At 46.1% G+C, this 23,506-nt stretch overlaps 1 protein-coding gene across 1 annotated transcript in view; it reads right to left on the bottom strand.

Annotated features, from left to right (window-relative positions):
- LOC141191618 (uncharacterized) overlaps positions 1-23,506 on the bottom strand; it is a 302,307-nt gene that overhangs the window by 111,238 nt on the left and 167,563 nt on the right. The gene's annotated exons all lie outside the window — the stretch shown is intronic.

Raw genomic sequence — 23,506 nt, 5'->3', positions numbered from 1 at the left:
CCTTGAAATTGTTGATATTGTTCAACAAATTTGGTTCTCAAGTCCTCAGACAGTTCTCTTCTCCTTTTTCTGTTTTCTCCATGCTTAGTGTGCCACACATTTTCACACAATGCAAATATTGAATCAACTTCTCCCTTTTTTATCTGGTTTTAGGTGTAATTTTCATATTGCCCACACCTGTTACTTGCCAAAATTGCATTTGACTAGGGGGTGCCGAAGCGGAAACAACGATCACATGGCCAATGATGTAGAAAACATGTATAAACTTTATTCAAAAAGATTTTTTACATAAAGAATAGAGCAGAGTGTCTAAGGAGACAAATCGGTGCCAAATCACCATACAAAACATTAAAACATAGATAAAAACAAGCAGGTAACACATAGGATGCCGGTATCTCGTCTCACAACTCCCTTCCTCCCCATTGTCAAATGTTTAAAGAGACTATAACGCATGTGAAGGGACAACATGAAAACAACCATCTATATGCTATAAATAGCTATATCTCAAAGATAGATATCCCTTCCCTTAGTATCTCACACGGTCAAAATCCAGCATAGTTACCTGAGTGGGAGACTGGGAACCTGCACGATGCGTGCTTCCCCAAAATTGCTTTTGAACAAGCTTCACATGCTTGAAACAAAGTTGTTTACCCACAATTTTGGCAAGGTGCCACCTATTTTGTCCGACCTATTTTGTGTGAAATTATGTTCAAAGTTGCCTTTTTTTTCTCTGTTTTCTTGTGTTGTTCCAATACATGCAAAGGAAATAAACGTGTATAACAAAACTTGTAATTGCAATAATTTTCTGAGAGAATGACTTCATTTTCTGGAACAATTTCAACACTTTTGACCATAACTTGTTTTTTTTGCCTTTTTAATTTGTTGCAGCATATCATCCTCTACGTGTTCAGCTATATTAGGAGGCTTGTAGCAAAGTCCAATTAGCAGCTTTGCATTATTGCCATTTCCATGTACATTACCCATACTGATTTTACATCAGGAATGTAAAGCGCAAAACATGCAGAGGGCCAAAATGAAAAACTTGGACAAAGTCGTGGGCCGACCAGTGTACAGTATAATGGGCCCCACATAGTCCTCCATACAGAATAATGGCCCCACATAGTCCTCCATACAGTATAATGGGCCCCACATAGTCTTCCATACATAAGAAACAAGAGGGAAAAACTTCAAGTCAGAGTCCCATATAACAGTGAAAAAATAACATTTTATTAATTATAATTTATACAGGAAAAAAATATGAATCACAGAGACAGTTAATAGTAAAACAATGGAGGATCACTAATGAGGAGCATGAGACAAATTAAGATGATTATTTTCTGATGTAAATACATAATTGGGCTGCCAAAAAAATAAGAGTATATTGTTAAAATGCCGTGAAGCATTCAATAAAAGTGCAGGTGCTTATGAGGCAGGTCAGAAGTAGTTGCTATATAAGATGTTAGTCATACCGCTGTCTATATATAGGTACTAATATAGATAGCTCATACCGGGGACAGCAGATCTTTATAAGTGGTATCAGTGTCCTGACCTCTTAGGCTACAGAGTAAAAGTATATCCTAATACATATTAAAGCCTAGAAAATGCACCTAAGTAGGAAAAAAGATTAAAGAACGGCAGCAAAAAGAGAGCATCATGAATCCTATAGAATACTTACAGCCACAGTGGATGTGAACACGCTCCTCAATGGCGCTCACCCTGATGCGCGTTTCAGCACGGCTGCCTTCGTCAGGAGGTGGCGTCAATGAAGGTGGGTAGGGTTTAGAAACCCTTGAGCCAATAGAAAAGGGGGTGTGTAGTCTCCGCCAATGGGTGTGGGAAGGGTGTGGCATGACACATGGCAATCACCGCTACACCGCCATCCACGGCAACCGCGTCATGTGAGCACATATTGATACAGCCAGTGAGGACACCACAGAGAACAGTGAAGCCATGCGTACCGCCCAGTCCACAGACATATATAGTCAAATACAAGCGGATAGAAAAAGAAACTAGCATAATGGGGTAAACTGTCAATAATAGCGTATCCCAAATGTATGTATGTATATATATATATATACAGTACAGACCAAAAGTTTGGACACATGTTCTCATTTAAAGATTTTTCTGTGTTTTCATGACTGAAAATTGTACATTCACACTGAAGGTATCAAGACTATTAATTAACACATGTGGAATTATATACTTAACAAACAAGTGTGAAACAACTGAAAATATGTCTTATATTCTAGGTTCTTCAAAGTAGCCACCTTTTGCTTTGATGACTGCTTTGCACACTCTTAGCATTCTCTTGATGAGCTTAAAGAGGTAGTCACCGGAAATGGTCTCCCAACAATCTTGAAGGAGTTCCCAGAGATGCTTAGCACTTGTTGGCCCTTTAGCCTTCACTCTGCGGTCCAGCTCACCCCAAACCATCTCGATTGGGTTCAGGTCTAGTGCCTGTGGAGGCCAGGTCATCTGGCGTAGCACCCCATCACTCTCCTTCTTGGTCAAATAGCCCTTACACAGCCTGGAGGTGTGTTTGGGGTCATTGTCCTGTTGAAAATTAAATGATGGTCCAACTAAACGCAAACCGGATGGAATAGCATGCCGCTGCAAGATGCTGTGGTAGCCATGCTGGTTCAGTATGCCTTCAATTTTGAATAAATCCCCAACAGTGTCACCAGCAAAGCACCCCCACACCATCACACCTCCTCCTCCATACTTCACGGTGGGAACCAGGCATGTAGAGTTCAACCATTCACCTTTTCTGCGTAGTACAAAGACACGGTGGTTGGAACCAAAGATCTCAAATTTGGACTCATCAGACCAAAGCACAGATTTCCACTGGTCTAATGTCCATTCCTTGTGTTCTTTAGCCCAAACAAGTCTCTTCTGCTTGTTGCCTGTCCTTAGCAGTGGTTTCCTAGCAGCTATTTTACCATGAAGGCCTGCTGCACAAAGTCTCCTTTTTACCAGTGTTGAGCATTCCGATACTGAAATATCGGGTATCGGCCGATATTCGCAGTATCGGAATTCCGATACTTAATTCCGATACTTTTACAATATCGTATACCGGAATCGGAAGTTCCCATAATGCAATGAGCCAGTTTCATTTTATTCAGCCAATGAGGATCCTAAGAAGTGTGGGCAGTTAAGGCATCTTAACTAATGGCATGGCTGTGATTGGCTGCTGAAATGATGTCATGATGCACTATAAAAGCCGCTGCCGCCATTTTGAGCTCACTCTGCTGTGAATTCAGTTAGGGATAGGACACTGTTGTTCTGAGGGACAGTTTTAGCTACCTATTTGGTCTATTCTGCTTTACCCAAGCTACTTTATAAATCGCTGTGCCTTGCAGCGCTACTGCACAGTTCTCTGTGCTGTTCACCGCTGTCTGCAAGGTCTCTGTGTGTGAGTGCAGCTCACCCTGTAGTGTGTGCTTCAGCCACGTCTGGTTGTAGTGCGCTCAGTGTGCATCACTGCCTCATACATTATCCTTTTTTGCTAATTGATAATTTTTCCTGATATCTCCTATTAGTGTGGTGGTTCCATCCGTATTCAGCTAAATTGGTTCCAAACACACTATATAGGAGTAGATAGAGAATTTTTTTTGGTCTTTCAGCGCTAGTGCACAGTGCTCTGCATCTGCACTGTTCACGCCTGTCTGCATGGTCTCTGTGTGTGAGTGCAGCTCACGCTGTAGTGTGTGCTTCAGCCACGTCTGGTTGTAGTGCACTCAGTGTGCGTCACTGCCTCATACATTGTCCTTTTTTGCTAATAGATCATTTTTCCTGATTTCTCCTATTAGTGTAGTGGTTCCATCCGTATTCAGCTACATTGGTTCCAAACGGCCCAAAAAGGAGGGAGGGGGAGGGGGCAGACTTGGTTGCCTGTAGCCTCCACTTCGGCACCCATTAGGAGCATGGCTCTTCCAAAATCCAAAGCGGGCGCTCCCAAGACTTGTAGTGCCTGGTCCTTTTTTGACACAGTTGCAGATGACATTTGCTTTGTCAAATGCAAGCTGTGTAATCAGAAGGTGAAAAGAGGGAAAAGTATCAGCAACCTCAATACGACAAATATGTGGAAACATGTGCGGACCAAGCACGTGGTGGAGTTACAAAAACACACTGAAGACCTAGGCCAACCTACAGCACCACCTACCACCTCTTCAGCTCGTGTTGTAGCCTCTTCCTCCAGCTCACACGCAGCTGGTTCGGCTTTCTCACAGGATCGCCATGGAAGAATCTCTGGCACTGTTGTACAGAGACACAGTGTAATTCCACCCACAGCACCACTTTCCCTGTCATCCTCACACTCCCAGGCCAGTCTACAGCCATCGTTAGCACAGGCATGGGAGAAAAGGCGCCCATACTCGGCAAACCACCCCCGAGCACAGGCTCTCAATGCTGGAATTGCTAAACTACTGGCCCTTGAAATGCTATGATTCAGGCTGGTGGAGACTGACACCTTCCGTAACTTTATGACATTGGCAGTCCCACAATACAACATGCCCAGCCGCTTTTATTTCAGCAGGCAAGCCGTCCCTGCCCTGCAACAGCATGTGGAGGAAAAAATTAAACATGCGCTACAAAACGCCGTCAGTAGCAAGGTCCACCTGACCACTGATGCGTGGACCAGTAAGCATGGACAGGGACGATACCTTTCCCTCACTGCCCATTGGGTAAATGTTGTGGAGCTGGGTACAGATCTTGAGAGTGGCGCTGTACGTGTTCTGCCAACTCCAAGGATTGCAGGAATCCAGTCTGTACACATTGACTCCTCCTCATACTCCAATTCCTCTGAATCAGCGCTGCAGGAGCCGTCACGGTCTACCTCCACATCGACCCGTGAACTGATGACCGATATGAGCACAGCCGTGGCCAAACGTCAACAGGCCGTATTAAAATTTATTTCTTTGGGGAATCGAAGCCACACAGCGCAGGAGCTCTGGAATGCCATCAAGCAGCAGAGCAACGTGTGGTTTGTGCCAGCGAATCTCCAGCCAGGCATGGTAGTGTGTGATAATGGCCGAAATCTGGTGGCAGCTCTGGGCCTATGCAACCTCTCTCACATCCCATGTCTGGCACATGTGCTCAACTTGGTCGTGCAGAGTTTTTTGAGGGACTATCCGGATCTTGATGCACTGCTTCACAAGGTCCCCATAGAGTGCGCTCACTTGCGGCGTTCCAGCAACGCAAGATCGCGCATTGCAGCTCTGCAGCGCCGATTATGTCTTCCGGAACATCGCATCATATGTGACCTACCCACCAGGTGGAATTCAACGTTACATATGTTGGAGAGGTTGTGTGAGCAGCAGGCAGCAGTAATGGAGTACCAGCTGCTGCAGGCGCAAACAAGTCGCAGTGCACGCCGTTCACACTTCACCACCACTGAGTGGGCCTCTATGAAGGACATTTGCCACGTTTTGCGTGCCTTCGATTATTCCACGCAGATGGCGAGTGCAGATGATGCACTAGTCAGCATGACTATCCCCCTTATCTGCCTGCTTGAAAAAACACTGCAAGCACTAAGGGACGAGGTTTTGGAGGATGAGGAGTCACAAATGCCATCTGCTTCTCTACAGTCTGCGCAACGTGGTTCCTCACAAAGGCCTAGGCAGGGGACACTCTGTGAGGAGGATGAGGAGGAAGACATCTGTCCAGAGGAGGGAGGTACACAATGCTCTAGTAGTCAGTATCTAGAGCGAGGGTGGGGTGATGCAGAGCAGGCAGAGATCACGCCTCAAGCAGGGGACAGCGTTTCTTGGCCAGTTGGCAGTCTGCAGCACATGGTTGATTTCATGCTGCAGTGCCTGAGAAACGACCGCCGCATCGCCCACATTCTCAACACGGCTGATTATTGGGTGTCCACCCTCCTAGATCCTTGCTACCGGGACAACTTACAAAGCCTCATAACACCGTTGAACCGGGAGCGTAAAATGTGGAGTACCAAGACGCACTGGTGCATTCCATCATGTTCTCCATTCCAACCGAGAGCAGTGCTGTTAGTGCTTTACAAAGCAGCTCAGTGCGTCGAGGCAGTGGAGGAAGCTCTGCACAAAGAGGGAGCAGAAGCAGCGCCTCAGCACAAGGCAAGACCAGTATGGCCCAAATGTGGCAAAGTTTTGTGTCCCCGCCGCCACAAATGTCTACACCATCACAGACGGCTCCAGTCAGCAGGAGGCAACGTTTCCGTCAGATGGTGACAGACTACATGTCTTGCCCTCTCAGTGTACTCCCAGACGGCTCTTCTCCCTTCAAGTTTTGGGTCTGTAAGCTGGATACATGGCCAGAGCTTAGCCAGTATGCATTGGAGGTGCTAGCTTGCCCTGCTGCTGGTGTATTATCGGAACGCGTCTTTAGTGCCGCAGGTGGTGTATAACAGACCGTCGCATGCGACTATCCTCCGATAACGTTGACCGACTTACTTTTCTCAAAATGAACAAGGCCTGGATCTCTCATGAATTTGCCAGTCCTCTTCCAGAATAAATAATTGGTTGGCAACAGTATCCAGGTCTCCTGTTGTGTTCATGTTTCTACCACCTGAACTGTAATCCCTGAGCTCCAACACCGCCAGTTGGCGCTCAGAAGTGCCATCTGCACAGTCAACACTTGCTGCCGTGTTATTGGGGTTCAGTAACGTCAGCTGTTCCCCTGCTGTGTGTCCGGCAAATTCTCCTGCTCTGTCCACATTCTCACTACTACAGATTTTAAAGTTGCTCCAATTACACCTCTGGCTCCTCTGTTTTCAGTATTATCCCTGAGCTCCAACACCGCCAGTTGGCGCTCAGAAGTGCTGTCTGCACAGTCAACACTTGCTGCCGTGTTATTGGGGTTCAGTAACGTCAGCTGTTTCCCTGCTGTGCGGACGGCAATTTCTCCTGCACTGTCTACATTCTCACTACTACAGATTTTAAAGTTACTCCAATTACACCTCTGGCTCCTCTGTTTTCAGTATTATCCCTGAGCTCCAACACCACCAGTTGGCGCTCAGAAGTGCTGTCTGCACAGTCAACACTTGCTGCCGTGTTATTGGGGTTCAGTAACGTCAGGTGTTCCCCTGCTGTGCGGACGGCAATTTCTCCTGCACTGTCTACATTCTCACTACTACAGATTTTAAAGTTGCTCCAATTACACCTCTGGCTCCTCTGTTTTCAGTATTATCCCTGAGCTCCAACACCGCCAGTTGGCGCTCAGAAGTGCTGTCTGCACAGTCAACACTTGCTGCCGTGTTATTGGGGTTCAGTAACGTCAGCTGTTCCCCTGCTGTGCGGACGGCAATTTCTCCTGCTCTGTCCACATTCACACTACTACAGATTTTAAAGTTGCTCCAATTACACCTCTGGCTCCTCTGTTTTCAGTATTATCCCTGAGCTCCAGCACCGCCAGTTGGCGCTCAGAAGTGCTGTCTGCACAGTCAACACTTGCTGCCGTGTTATTGGGGTTCAGTAACGTCAGCTGTTCCCATGCTGTGCGGACGGCAATTTCTCCTGCTCTGTCTTCATCCACTGTACTACTGATTTAAAACTTGCTCCAATCACACCTCTGGCTCCTCTGTTTTTAGTATTTACCCTGGCCTCCAATACCGCTAGTTGCTGCTCAGAAGTGCCGTCTGCACAGTCAACGCTTGCTGCCGTGTTATTGGGGTTCAGTAACGTCAGCTGATCCCCAGCTATGTGTCCGGCAAATTCTCCTGCTTTGTCCACATCCACTGTGCTACTGATTTAAAACTTGCTCCAATTACACCTCTGGCTCCTCTATGTTTAGTATTTACCCTGGGCTCCAATACCGCTAGTTGCTGCTCAGAAGTGCCGTCTGCACAGTCAACGCTTGCTGCCGTGTTATTGGGGTTCAGTAACGTCAGCTGTTCCCCTGCTGTGTGTCTGGCAAATTCTCCTGCTCTGTCCACATTCACACTACTACAGATTTTAAAGTTGCTCCAATTACGCCTCTGGCTCCACTCTGTTTTTAGTATTTACCCTGGGTTCCAGCACCGCCAGCTGTTTCCCAGCAGTGTCTTTGGCACGGGTACCCCTCCTGCCCAGCCTGGTTCCAGCACGTCAGCTGTTTCCGGGTAGTGTCAACGTCACTTTGCCTCCAATTCGTTGTCCTGTCGTGTTGCGGTCGGGTTAGCCGACTCTATGGTGCCTGCAGTTTAGGTGACTCCTATGTGGGCTGCGGGATCTGGCAATGAAGGCTGGTTCCATAGTGCCAATAGGACAAGCACCCCCTGTAGGACTGTGGGTTTTGGTATCTGCGGCCGGCTCGCGGCCTTGCAACTTTTTTTTTCATGGGTACCTTCTGCTACCCATCCGGCTTCCAGTGCCGTCAGCTGGTTCTCGGCAATGCCTTTGGCTTAGGTGCCTCCTCGGTATCCAAGTTCCACCAACGTCTGCTGGTCCTTGGTAGTACTTTCTGGCACAGGTACCTCCTGCTTAGTAACCGAGTTCCAGTACCGTCAGCTGGTCTTCGGTAGTTCCATTGGCTCTTGTACCTTCTGCTACCCATCCGGGTTCCAGTACCGTCAGCTGGTTCTCGGCAGTGTCTTTGGCACGGGTACTCCCTCCTGCCCAGCCTGGTTCCAGCACGCCAGCTGTTTCCGGGTAGTGTCAACGTCACTTTGCCTCCAATGCGTTGTGCTGTCGTGTTGCGGCCGGGTTAGCCGACTCTATGATGCCTTCAGTTTAGGTGACTCCTATGTGGGCTGCGGGATCTGGCAATGAAGGCTGGTTCCATAGTGGCAATAGGACAAGCACCCCCTGTAGGACTGTGGGATTTGGTAACTGCGGCCGGCTCGCGGCCTTGCAACTTTTTTTTTCATGGGTACCTTCTGCTACCCATCCGGGTTCCAGTACCGTCAGCTGGTTCTCGGCAGTGCCTTTCGGTTAGGTGCCTCCTTCGTGGTATCCAAGTTCCACCAACGTCTGCTGGTCCTTGGTAGTGCTTTCTGGCACAGGTACCTCCTGCTTAGTAACCGAGTTCCAGTACCGTCAGCTGGTCCTCGGTAGTTCCATTGGCTCTTGTACCTTCTGATACCCATCCAGGTTCCAGTACCGTCAGCTGGTCCTCGGTAGTTCCATTGGCTCTTGTACCTTCTGCTACCCATCCGGGTTCCAGTACCGTCAGCTGGTCCTCGGTAGTTCCATTTGCTCTTGTACCTTCTACTACCCATCCAGGTTCCAGTACCGTCAGCTGGTTCTCGGCAGTGCCTTTGGCTTAGGTGCCTCCTTCGCGGTATTCAAGTTCCACCAACGTCTGCTGGTCCTTGGTAGTGCTTTCTGCACAGGTACCTCCTGCTTAGTAACCGAGTTCCAGTACCGTCAGCTGGTCCTCGGTAGTTCCATTGGCTCTTGTACCTTCTGCTACCCATCCGGTTTCCAGTACCATCAGCTGGTTCTCGGCAGTTCCTCAGCCTTCTTGTACCTTCTGCTACATTTCCAAGTTCAAGCTTTTTGAAATGGTTCTTGGTAATCACACTGGATCTCCCTGACGAGGACCCTAAAGACGAGGACCCTGAAGACCAACCTGAAGAAGACGAGGACCCCGAAGACGACGACTCTGAACACGAGGACCCTGAAGACCACCCCGAAGAAGACAAGGACCCTGAAGACGACAACCCTGAAGACGACGACCCTGAAGATCACCCCGAAGAAGACGAGGACCCCGAAGATGACGACCCTGAACCTGAGGACCCTGAAGACCACCCCAAAGAAGACGAGGACCCCGAAGACGACAACCCTGAACACGAGGACCCTGAAGACCACCCCGAAGAAGACGAGGACCCCGAAGACGACGACCCTGAAGACGAGGACCCTGAAGACCACCCCGAAGAAGACGAGGACCCCGAAGACGACGACCCTGAAGATGACGACCCTGAAGACCACCCCAAAGAAGACCAAGAAGATGACCCTGAAGAAGTTGACCAAGAGGACAAAGAACAAGAAGACAACCACCAAGATACAGAAGAACAAGAGACAGAAAACCAAGAAACAGAAGTACAAGAAGCTGCAGAACAAAAAGCGGAAGAACATTAAGCATAAGACTAAAAATCAAAGCAAAAGATATTATCTAAATTATAAGCAGAAGATGACTAAGCAGTGTATGGGGGTGAGTCCGTTCCTCCTCGTGGTGCCCCTGGAAAAGACCTGCTGCTGCAGGCCAAACTGAATGCGGACAAATCCTGTTGTAAATCTTTTGTGACGGGCAGAACGAAAGGTGTAATGTTCAAACTTTTATAGATAACAACTACAGGAATGCCTGTCACAAATAAGAATATGATGAAGAAGAAGAATATGAAGAAGATGAAGAAGTAGAATATGAAGAAGAATAATAGTTGAATAAGAAGAATATGAAGAATGTAAAAAAAAAGAATAATACGAAGAAGGTGAAGAAGAAGTTGATGAAAAAGATGCTGATGCTGAGGATGATGAAGGAGAAAGTGTGGGAGTAGTAAAAAAGAAGGTGAAGAGCATGGAAGTAGTGAAACATAAATATCTGACAAAATATAAAAAAACTTAACATAGTCAATATTTCCGTAACTCAGAACGTCTTAAAAAAATATTAATTCCTGCTATTCCATTTGATTGGGCTAAACCTCTATGCCTTTATTGTCTCCCCCACCTCCCCCAATACATTCTACATTATTCTTAGTTGTTTTCCTTGATGTAGAATTAACCTACAAGGAAAGAAAGGGTTTATTTTTATTCCGATATTTCTGTCCCATTGACTTGCATTGGGTTCCGGTATCGGAATCGGCGATATCCAATACTTTTTGGGTATCGGTCCGATCCAATATTTCCCGATATCGGAAGGTATCGCTCAACACTACTCTTTACAGTTGTTGTAGAGATGTGTCTGCTGCTAGAACTCTGTGTGGCATTGACCTGGTCTCTAATCTGAGCTGCTGTTAACCTGCGATTTCTGAGGCTGGTGACTCGGATAAACTTACCCTCAGAAGCAGAGGTGACTCTTGGTCTTCCTTTCCTGGGGCGGTCCTCATGTGAGCCAGTTTCTTTGTAGCGCTTGATGGTTTTTGCAGTTGCACTTGGGGACACTTTCAAAGTTTGCCCACTCGTCTTTCTTTACTTAGCTGCTTTTTTCTTGCCATAATACAAATTCTAACAGTCTATTCAGTAGGACTATCAGCTGTGTATCCACCTGACTTCTGCACAACACAACTGATGGTCCCAACCCCATTTATAAGGCAAGAAACCCCACTTATTAAACCTGACAGGGCACACCTGTGAAGTGAAAACCATTTCCGGTGACTACCTCTTGAAGCTCATCAAGAGAATGCCAAGAGTGTGCAAAGCAGTCATCAAAGCAAAAGGTGGCTACTTTGAAGGACCTAGAATATAAGACATATTTTCAGTTGTTTCACACTTTTTTGTTAAGTATATAATTGCACATGTGATAATTCATAGTTTTGATGCCTTCAGTGTGAATGTACAATTTTCATAGTCATGAAAATACAGAAAAATCTTTAAATGAGAAGGTGTGTCAAAACTTTTGGTCTGTACTGTATATCTAAGGGGTGTAGGCGATAGACAATTATAAATAAGTCAGAGAAGTTAATTGACCATGACAAAACAAATAAAGTATATCTTTAAGAAAAGCATGAAATATAACATGATTATATGAGATTATAGTATAAATGCATAATAAGATATAAGAAAATATCGATCTATAAATGCGAAATATATACAATAATAACTGTATGGACAAAAAATGCGCACACAGAAAATAGTTACAGATCTTGAGAGACAATGCAGTGCCAGCAATTATGTCCATGTTATCAAATAGCAGAATGGAAGTCATCAACGTCATTGACGGATAGAAATGGAGATATCACGTATACAAACATGCCAATCACCATGTAATGCCTTTATGAAAATTTGGTAGAAAAAGACGGCGAACTCTCATGGAGGAACACTAAAGAAATAGAAAAAAGTTAAAATACAAAAAAAACTACCCAACCATACTAGATAAAAAGGTAAGACAAAATAGCTAAAACAATGTGGATATAGATCAGAGAAATGGGGCATAACTAATATTTTCCTTCAAGCCCAATGGATGGAGTGTTTTTAAAGTCCAAATCCATCTGCTCTCTTTCTGGGCTAATAGTTGGCTCACTCTACCTCCCCTAATATTAGTGGTGATCATGTCAATACCCTGAACTTTAAGTTTAGATGCATCACACGTATGGTGTATTCTAAAATGCTTGGGAATAGTTTTTAACGTAGAAATATCAGTTTAATTTACCGCCGCTTCAATACCTAGGACGTGTTCACGTATTCTTGTCCTAAGTTGTCTAGTTGTGAACCTTACATAGATTTTAGGACACAGGCATGTTGCATAATAGTCCACCGCTTTAGAGGTACAAGTTATCGGTTTGGTGATATAATAGGTCCTAGAGCCCTGAGAATCTGTGAAAGAGTTAGCATGTTCGACATTAGGACACGCCACACATCTACCACATGGTACACATCCATTTACTGGAGGTGGTCTTTTCATAAAATTAGGGGGAGTGGTAGGATAATAGTGGCTTCTCATAAGATGATCACAGAGATTTTTTGCCTTTCTGAAGGTGATTTGCTGCCTCTCTGGTAGATATTTTGCTAATATGGGGTCAGCCATTAAGATGGGCCATGATTTAATAAGACAGTCACGTAATTCTGTCGCTTTAGAGTGGAATGTTGTAATGAACCGTAACTAGTGATGAGCGAGCATGCTCGCTACTGCTCGGTGCTCGCCCGAGCATCTCACTGCTCTTGTGACACTTTCCGGGGTTGCTCGGTGGGAGTTTGGGTCCCCACCCTGCATGTTTGGCGCACTTTAGAACGCCAATCAACATGCAGGGATTTTCGGCCACACACTGTAATGCCGCAGCCATGTTGGTTGTGGCATTACAGTGATTGGCTGGCCGCACAGTGTCATCAGGTCTATATCAGACCTGGCGCCGCCATGCTAAGCAGGCAGGCAGGGTATATAGCAGACGGCAGTGCACATAGCAGGAGGATCCATTCAAGTTCTGTCTGCTGGTGCTTTTACAGGCAGCATGGTGGCGCAGTGCTTAGCACTGCAGCCTTGCAGCGCTGGGGTCCTGGGTTCAAATCCCACCAAGGACAACATCTGCAAGGAGTTTGTATGTTCTCCCCATGTTTGCGTGGGTTTTCTCCGGTTTCCTCCCACACTCCAAAGACATACTGATAGGGAATGTAGATTGTTAGCCCCGATGGGGACAGCGACAATAATGTATGTAAAGCACTGCGGAATATGTTAGCACTATATAAAAATAAAGATTATTATTTGTAGAAATAGGCCCAGGTATCAGGGGCCAGGAATAATTTATTTTTTATCTTAATCCTGATTATTTGCTTAAAAAGCAGTCCAGAGAATACCGTTTATCTGTGCCATTTGCTTGTTGGCAATGCAGAATACAGCCAGGTCCTTTCCATATTAAAGCGCTAAATATCCAGCTATTTAAAACTGTGGTTTGTCCGTCACACGGATCACATATAATTGTGCTGAAAATACTGCCATTTCTGGCCTCCATTGAAATTTTGTTGCAGTGTGTCAGTGAACTTATTGACACGAGGTCGATGCTGTTAAAAATAGTGACCTACAGGCCGGCTATTTTAAACTGTGGTTTGTCCGTCACACGGATCACATTTAAGTTTGCTCCAAATTCAGCCATTTGTAGTGAGCGTGGAAGATATTGTCCTCCATTTAAAATGGGCAAGGCACGTGACAAGGGACGGGGAACTGGATGTGATGGTGCATGCCGAGGCCGTGGGCAAGCTGAAATTGTGCCACAACAAACACCCACATCTTCTCGCTCGACCTTCCTGTCCCAGTTAATAGGGGACTGCAATACACCACTATTGAACACAGAGCAGTGTGAAAAGGCTATTGGTTGGATAGCAGATAATGCTTCCGTCACTTAGCCACCACCACCACCGTGTCTTCCACGCGGTCAAGTCTCAGTAGCTGTGAGTCTGGACCACATATTCCTCACCCTGAACCTCCTTCCTCCCACCATGCCGAGTGCCCAGAGACAACTGATCCCACACTTGGACAGGCTGAAGAGCTGTTCACTTTTCCATTTATAGATTCGGACGTCTCACCTGGTCCACTTGAAGCGGGGCAAGAGGAGATCGCATGTAGTGATGCCCAAATATTTGAGCAGCCACGGTCATACGAAGGTGACGGTAGGAAAGTGTCACAAGAGGTGGACGATGATGAGGTACAATTGCCAGAAAGTCAGAAGGAAGACCAGGGTGCGGAAGTGGAAGACAAGGTGGTGAATGATATAGTAACTGACCTAACCTGGCAGGAGGACATGCAGAGCAAGGACAGCAGCACACAGGAGGAGGGAGGCAGAGCGCCCCAACAGGCAGGAAGAAGCAGTGTGGTGACCACAGACAGAAGGCGGGCAACCGTTCCCCGTAACACCAACACGACTGAAGTTGCCAGTACAACTGTTACGTCTTCCCGAGTCTGGTTGTTTTTTAAATACTCTTCCGATAACCCCAAAAAGGTCATTTGCACCACCTGCCTGGCCAGCATCAGCAGGGGTAGCAAAACTACCAGCCTGACCACCACCAGCATGATCAGGCTCATGGCAGCAAAGCACCCGACTTTGTGGACCGAATCCCAGGGTCCAGGAACAGTGTCTGCGGGTGACACCGCTGCTTCTTCTGCTGTTGTGCATGCAAGCCAATCCCCTGCCCATGGCGCATGCCATGCGAAGATGCCTCCTGCCCTGCACCTCTCGTTGCACACTCTTAACTAGCACCATCAGCAAGCATGTCCTTGTCCCAGCACAGCGTTCAGTTGTCCATACCCCAGTCTTTGGAATGTAAGTGCAAATACGCAGCCGACGCCCCACAGGCCACACTATTAAATTCCCACATTTCACTACTCTTGCGCTCGAAATGTTGCCTTTTAGGCTCATGGAGACGGAAGCTTTCCGCAACCTGATTGCAGTGGCCATCCCTCTGTACTCGGTCCCCAGCCCCCACTATTTTTCCTGGTGTGCCGTCCCCGCATCACAGAAGCATGTGTCCCACAACATCAGCAGTGCCCTCAACAATGCAGATACAGGGAAAGTCCACCTAACCACGGACACGTGGAAAAGTGCTTGTGGGCAGGGACAGTACATGTCGCTGACGGCACACTGGGTTAACATAGTGGAAGCCGGGACCCACCAGATCTTGGGACGGAACACATCCTCCCAATGCCGAGGATTGTGGGCCCTAGGTCAATCAGGGTTGCCCCCACAGTCTACAGCTCCTGCACCTCATCCTCCTCCTACTCTTCAGCCTCCATCTCCGAAATGACCACATCACTCATAAGCTGGAAGCACTGCCTTGGCCAAGCGGTAACAGGCTGTGCTGAAGCTAATATGCTTAGGTAACAAACCGCACAATGCTGAAGAGTTGTGGACAGCTCTGAAAGAGCAGGCAGATCTGTGGCTGACACCGGTGAACCTACAGCGAAGCATGGTCGAGTGTGACAATGGCCGGAACCTGGTGGCGGCTCTGAGGCAAGGCGAGCTCACACATGTACCATGCCTGGCCCATGTGCTTAACCTCGTGTTTCAGCGGTTTCTCAAAAGCTACCGGAGCTGCCGGATCTGCTTGTCAAAATACGCCGCCTGTGTGCCCATTTTAGAAAGTCAGCTACAGCTTCCGCCGCCCTTGCCGTGCTTCAGCAGCGTTTGCAGCTTCCGGCTCACTGATTGGTGTGTGATGTCCCAACGCGTTGGAACTCTACACTGCAGATGTTGTGAACGATTTGTGAGAAGAAGGCAGTTGTTGACTACCTGCATCAACAAGGCCGTCGGTATTCAGTTCAGACTCCACACATAAGGCCTCAGGAGTGGATCCCGCTTCTCTGTCTTCTGAAACGCTCTCAGCTCACAGTCAAAGAGGATGCATTGCAGGCGTAGCACAAGAAGATGGAGCAAGGAACCATACAGGGTGATTACACACAGCCCAGCCCCATCTCGTCCCAACGTGGATTGGGTGACAATGAGGAAGAGGAGGAGGAAGAACAGGAGCTAGTTTCATGCGCTATAGATGGTACTATCTGTACAACTGTCATACCGTCTGTTCAGCGTGGATTGCCTGAAGACAGGGAGGAGGAGGAGGAGAGCATGGTCAGTCGTCCTCTTGGTGAGGACATGGAAGTCTTGCCTGTTAGCAATCTGGCACGCATGGCTGAGTTTATGTTATGCTGTCTTTCCCATGACCCTCGCGTTCTCAAAATTTTGAGTGACAGTCATTACTGGTTGGTGACACTTCTAGACCCATGCTACAAGGAGAACTTTATATCTCTTATTCTTGAGGCGGACAGGTCTGCAAAAATGGGGCAGTACCAGAAGGCCCTTCTTGCGGAACTATTAAAAAAATTCCCATCTGAAATTGCTGGCGGCAGAGGTCACAGTTCGTTGGAGAACCAAGGAGTACAGTCGAGAGAGACACAACTCCAACAGAGGCAGGGAAACACTGTCAAAGTTCTGTGAGAGTTTTCTCAGCCCCTCCCATCGCACAGGCCCTGAAGCGCTGGTTACTCTCAGAAAGAGTGCAAAGTTTGGGAAGATGCTGAGGAAGTACCTTGCCGACTGTACCAATGTCCTCCTTGATTCCTCTGTGCCTTATAATTATTGGGTATCCAAGCTGTACACGTGGAATGAACTGGCTCTCTATGCCTTGGAGGTCCTGGCCTGCCTGCCGTTAGCGTTTTATCAGGGCGGGTTTTTAGTGCCTCTGGTGGAATTATAACTGATAAGCGCATCCGCTTGTCAACTGAAAATGCTGACAGGCTGACTCTTATAAAAATGAACAAGGGCTGGATTGGGCCAGACCTATCAACACCACTGAACGATAGCAGGGTAACATAAACTCAAATCCAGTGTCTTTTTTTGGGAGGTGTATTCCCATGCACCTTTTCACACCCACACATGGGTATACGATTCCTGATTTTGGCTATTTGCTCTTGTCCTCCTCCTTCTCCTCATCCTCCACCACATATCACCAGGGTGACCATGGTCCGTGATGCAACACCCACCCAATTCTTTTAAAGGGTGTTTATGATGCCCGTAAAAAAAATTTTTTATACAGTATGTTCATGTATACCCCCAGGGGTAAATGTTTGTCAGCCCATACATTCATACACTTAGTACATGGGCATTACAAGTATAGGAGACCCACTCCATTCTAATAGGAGCATTTTTTTATGAGGCCCTCCTCCGCGTCTCTTCCAAGAGGCATTGGCGTGCCTCCCAATTTTTGTCAGCCCTTGCATTCACTGCATAGGCAAACACAATGGGAGACCCACTTCCTAATAATGGGAACATTGTTTTCAGGAGGCCCTCTGACCTCCGCGTCTCTTCCAAGGGGCATTGGAGTGCCTCCAAATTTTTGACAACCCTTGCATTCACTGCATAGGTAAACAGTATGGAGACACACTTCCTAATAATGGGAACATTGTTTTCAGGAGGCTCTCCTCTAAGTCGTCTCAAAGGGGTATTGGGGTGCATCGAAATTTTCAAAGGGGTATTGGGGTGCATCCAAATTTGGGGCAGCCCTGCCACTCACTGCATAAACAATAACAGTATAGGAGACCCACTCTTTAGTAATGGGAACAACAAAGCATAGCCGGCTGCTGGCCCTTTAAGAATAGTAAAGGCCGCCTGATGGCCCTATAAAAATAGGTTTTGTGACTTTCAGAGTCCCTCCTTCATAAATGAAACAGGATGTGTCTGATCATGACTCACACACCACATGGCCAGATAATGTTGTAAAATGTTAAAATGACATTTACTGGTGAATGCATATGTCAAGGTTGAAAGCAATACAAAAGTGCAAAACCGCATCAAAAACGCTACGTGTGAACATAGCCTATGGTGCGGAGGAGTGTTTTTGTTTATGGTTATTTATTTTGCCTTATATACAAGTCATTACCCTGGAAAGGATGTTCCTTAACATATTTCCCAGGAAAATCCATTTTGTTTTTGTATGTTTTATTGTGAGTCCGTAAAAGTGGCGTAATACCTCTGACAACATTGTTGACAGCAGTGACCTGGGAGTCAGAAATGCTTCCAGGGGTCTTCCCCATGCTGTTCCCATGCCATTTGAGCACTGTTCCCATCGATTTGGGCAATTTTTAGGCACTCTGCACACCGCTGGGGGGAGCCGCCTAAAAAATGCTCAAGCTTCCCATAGACTTACATTGGGCTCGTTGCTCGGGTCGAGAACCCGAGTATTCCAATGTGCTCGACCCGAGCAACGAGCACCCGAGCATTTTAGTGCTCGCCCTTCACTAATATTCATGTCTATTAATTTCCCCTAAATTTTCATTTTAAAGGGAACCGGTCAGGATCTCCAATCTGTAACCACGTATTTATTGATCCCTTTATACCTTTCTTACAAGGCTTTTTTTGGGCTTATTAATTGCTGCCTATGCATAAAATCAGTTTTATAACAGGGCTTGCAATTTGATAAGTAGTGGGGGACTAGTTGTGGGGGTGTTGTTTTCCCCAGACTAATTGTCCCACTAATCACGTTATACCCCTGTGAGCATGAGTCACATTAGTTACAAGAGCGTTGTTACCACTGGCTCTTTGACATTGCGCAGTAAGTCAGGCGTATGCACCCCAATTTTATCAGGGCACAGTGTATTAACTGCAGGCAATGATGACAGGACACAGCCAGCCTTCACAGACGGTTCTCTGCAAATTCCACAGTTGGCTGTGTCCTGCGTCCGTGCTGCATACCCCGCATGCTCAGTGTTCCGATGAAGCCAAGGTAGACACCTGGCTTATTGTGCATTATCAGCGATGCTGAAATTTACAAAGGGCTGTTAGTGGCACCGCTCTTGCAAATAATGTCACTTAAACCCACAGGGCATGATAACATGATTAGTGGGACTGTGGAACAATTAGTCTAAGGAAAACAGCGCCCACCAGACCAGTCACCCATTAGTTATATTTCAAGTCCAGTTGCAAAACTGATTTCTTGGGTATGCAGCAGCAGATAAAAGATATAAAGGTGTCATTGGATTTAGGTTTCAAGGACCTGCATGTCTATATATGTGGTTTTGGCCAGGTTCATATTATTAAATGATTCCCTTTAAAGAGGAACTAGTTACTTTACATTCAAGTGGCTGAAGATATGAATAAAACATGGTTTCTTTCATTTCTCATCTGCATTGAAGAGATATTTACTTGTAAACTTTACGCCAATTTTCCTTTCAACTAAGGGGGCGTTTACTTTTCCCCTGTATGACGTTGTCCAATAATATGCAAGAGGTGTCAGGCAGAGGATAAAGAGCACACCCCCAGAGAATATCAGAACTGGATTTCTCTGGATCTGATATAATACACGTCTAACTAGTTAAGAAAAAAATCTCACTTCCAGCAATTACTATGCTGAGATGTGTGATTCCATATACTGCTCTGCATCCGTCCCAGGCTTTGGGGAATAACTTCCCGGTACCTGGGATAAATGCTGATCGCACACTACAGCTCTCGTCTCACAGCAGCAGGACAGGACTGAGATGAGAGCTGCAGTGTCCGATCAGCACGTGTCACATACTGGAAATATGATACTGTAAATGTTTTCTAGAGTGTGTTGTGTGCTGCACTATTGATATGAAAAGCTTGTGACAATTGGAAAGAGACTTGTTTACATATTAAATTTGGTCTGTTCAATACTATGGCTTAAACAATCTTTTAACTGTAGGTAAATTTTATATTAATTGATGTTTTTTTTTGGTTATAGTTTCACTCAGCAGCTATTTTTTTCAGAAATAATCTGTTTCAGGTATATGATGACCCGTCATGTGACCTGTCGGGGGTCCACACAGTCTGAAGTGCCCGGGGCCTGGATCATTATGCCTTTTAACAATTCTGGACTGCCCATATAATTGGAAGTTGTTTTTTTTTTATTAACATCTGAGTTAATTTGAGACACACCTATTGATGTTTTTAAATGCACACCTGAAACACACTGCTTCTTTGTGTAGCATCATGGGAAAGTCTAAAGAAATCAGCCAAGATATCAGGAAGAGAATTGTGGACTTGCACAAGTCTGGCTCATCCTTGGGTACAATTTCAAGATACCTGAAGGTGCCTCGTTCATCTGTACAAACAATTATACGCAAGTACAAAAAAGATGGGAATGTCCAGCCATTATACCGCTGAGGAAAGAGATGGGTTCTGTGTTCCAGATATGAACATGCTTTTTTCTGATATTTGCATATCAACACAAGGACAAAAGAAAAAGACATTGTGAAGATGATGGCGGAAGCTGATAAGAGTGTGTCAATATCCACAGTGAAATGAGTAGTGTATCAACATGGGCTGAAAGGCCACTCTGCCAGGAAGAAGCCATTACTCCAAAAGAAACATAAAAAAGACAGATTAATGTTTGCAAATGCACACAGGAACATAGACCTTAATTTTTGGAGACGTCCTCTGGTCTGATGAAACTAAAATTTAACTTTTTGGGCATAATGACTATCGGTACGTTTGGAGGAAAAAGGGAGAAGCTTGTAAGCCTAAAAACACCATCCTAACTGTGAAACACAGGGGTGGAAGCATCATGGTGTGGGGTTGTTTTGCTGCAGGAGGGACTGGTGCACTTCACAAAATAGATGGCCGTGAAAACCCGGGGTTTTCAGACAACACAGGGTGAGGGTTAAACAGTGTGGCAATACTTTATTGAACCACAAAATAGGGCAATAAACACATAGAACAGTCCCAGCAAGTACACAAGATGGTGCAAATTACAGAATCCTCACCCTTCCACTGGCCCATCTGGGATAGAACAGTCGCGATTTTGGGGCTTCCAGGGCTGACTACCCCCACTAGTGGCACCCCGCATTTTGCGTGCCCCCAAAGAGAGGAGGTAATGACAAGCTTAGGAAACTAGCCGAGGGCAGTGAGATCTGGGGCCAGGTGACCTGTTTGTCCCAACCTGGATTCTTTAAGACGTCTCTGAGGGTTCAGCAATGGTCAATGGAGCCAATCTGTATTCCTCCAGCTGGGGCCGAAGTCCCCTAAGCTGACATGCTCACCGAATAGAGACAGAGACCCCCTTTTTATTGATCACAATTGTCCTTGCAGCCATCATTCACAAGTCAAGGGTCAGGGATGAAGGTGGAAAGAGCTCATGTTTGAGCATTTAATCAACTTGAATAGTTTGTCCTCTATTGCTCGGCAAATCAACAACTCCCTTTAGCTGGTATAATATGTAATCAGCATATTATCAAACAGTATTGCTCACCCTATCTTGCAAGATTTGCAGACAATAAGTTGTAGATCATCTTAACTCAAGTGTCAACAATCAGGATTATTCAAACAATAGTCTGTGTTAATCAACCACAGAAGATCACAGGTTAAAAAGTCAACATAAAAATAAAGGTATATTTCTCTTGCCATCAGAAAGTATGTCTGGCATAATTAAGAAGAAAAGCTGTGTTGTCACAATGACATCATGAGAAAAAAAGATTATGTGGCAATACTGAAACAATATCTCAACACATCAGCCAGGAAGTTAAAGTTTGGGCGGAGATGGGTCTTCCACATGGACAATGACCCGAAGTATACTGCCAAAATGGTAACAAAGTGGCTTAAGGGTAACAAAATCAATGTTTTGGAGCGGCCATCACAAAGCCCTGATCTCAATCCTATTGAAGATTTATGAGCAAAGCTGAAAAGACAGGTGCGAGTAAGGCGACCTACAAACCTGGATCAGTTACACCAGTTTTCTCCGGAGGAATGGGCCCAAATTCCAACCAACTATCGTGAGAAGCTTGTGGAAGGATATCTCAAACGTTTGACCCAAGTCATTCAGTTTAAGGGCAATGGTACCAAATACTAATGAAATGTATGGAAACTTTTGACTTTGCAGTAAGTAATAAAAATGCCTTAAACATTCTCTCTCTCTCTCATTATCCTGGCATTTGGCAAATATTGCAAATTATTGTAATCCTAATTGACCTGAAACGGGAAAGGTTTATTCTGATTTAATTTCAGATATTGAGAAAAACATGCAGATGTGTCTTTTTATATAGTGTATGTAAACTTCTGGTTTCAACTGTATATGTGTTATATTAAATTAACTCACAGCTGACGTTTTCTTTCTGATGTAGTCATTCACTTTTCCCGTCTTCTCCATCTGGTCCGGGCCGATATCACGACTTCTCCAGCAATGACTGCAGAGATTACAACTAAGACACATCTGACTTCTCACACCTCCAGCACCGTCCCCATCTATTCCCAACCTGCACAAACTCCTCATTCCACTGTCACCCCAATGCTGAACCGCTGCTGTGTCCCTATTCCTGATCCTCTTAGTGCCCACATAATAATGCCAACCAATGTGCCTCTTACAAAGTAAAATGCCTCCTTTGTGCCCTTAGATGGTAAAACTGTGCTCCCGAAAACAGTGCCCACATTTTTCCCATAGAAAATAATAATGCCTCCAGTGGGCACATTTGGCATTCACAATACCCTGAGTGTCCCTATATTAATTATGCATCTTAAGTGCACACTTAAAATGTAATAATGTCCCAAGTCCCCCATATATATTTCCCCTCTATACAGCATTATGGCCCCTACAGCTCCCACATACACAACATGTTGGGCCCACCGCTCCCTATACACAGTATGATGGCCCCCACAGTAGTTCTCCTACACTGTATGATGGCCCCCAGTAGTCCCTACACACTGTAAATGGCCCCCAGTAGTCCCCTACACTGTATGATGGTCCCCAATAGTCCCCCACACTGTATAATGGCCCCCAGTAGTTCCCCCACACTGTAAGTGGTCCCCAGTATTCCCTCCACACTGTATGGATGGCCCCCAGTTTCCTCCTACACTGTGTGGATGGCCTCAAGTAGTCCCCCTCACTGTATGGATAGCTCCCTGTAGTTCATTAGTCCCCCTACACTATGGATGGCCCCCAGTCTTTCCACACAGCGCATGGATGGCCCCCAGTAGTCCAGTAGCCCCTTACACTGTATGGCTGGAGCTCAGTCTTCCCCCCACAATGTATGATGGCTCCAGTAGTTGCCTCACACTGTGTGGATGGCCCCCAGTAGTCCCCCCTTGAGCGCTATTAAAATAAAAAGAAACATCTTATACTCAACCATGGTTCCCGAAAGTCCGCTGGCAGACCGGACCAAGGCATGAGAGGACCAATAGGGTGATATCATCATGCTGGGGCATGTAGAATCCACTTTGTCCTATCTCCCTACTTTTCTGTAGACCACAGGATTAATCGTTAAATCGACCTGCAGTCTACAGAATGTGAAGCGGAAGTGCAGAGAGATCATGTGTCCCCGCTCCACTGCAGTTTAACCAGATCGGCGCACTGCACACAGTGATAGTTTAGAGTAGCAGTTTCTCCGGGTGGGCCTGTCTGAGCAAGGAACCAGGAGCGACGCATCCTCTCCCCCCCAGTAGCTATGCTACCGCATTTGTTACAATTTTGTA

The sequence above is a fragment of the Phyllobates terribilis genome, unplaced genomic scaffold (assembly GCF_046119375.1).
Source record: "Phyllobates terribilis strain yellow unplaced genomic scaffold, ASM4611937v1 Scaffold_49__1_contigs__length_9717188, whole genome shotgun sequence".
NCBI classification, from domain to species: Eukaryota; Metazoa; Chordata; class Amphibia; order Anura; family Dendrobatidae; genus Phyllobates; species Phyllobates terribilis.
Note: the sequence above shows the minus strand (reverse complement) of the source record. Positions and strands in the feature narration are given on the sequence as shown.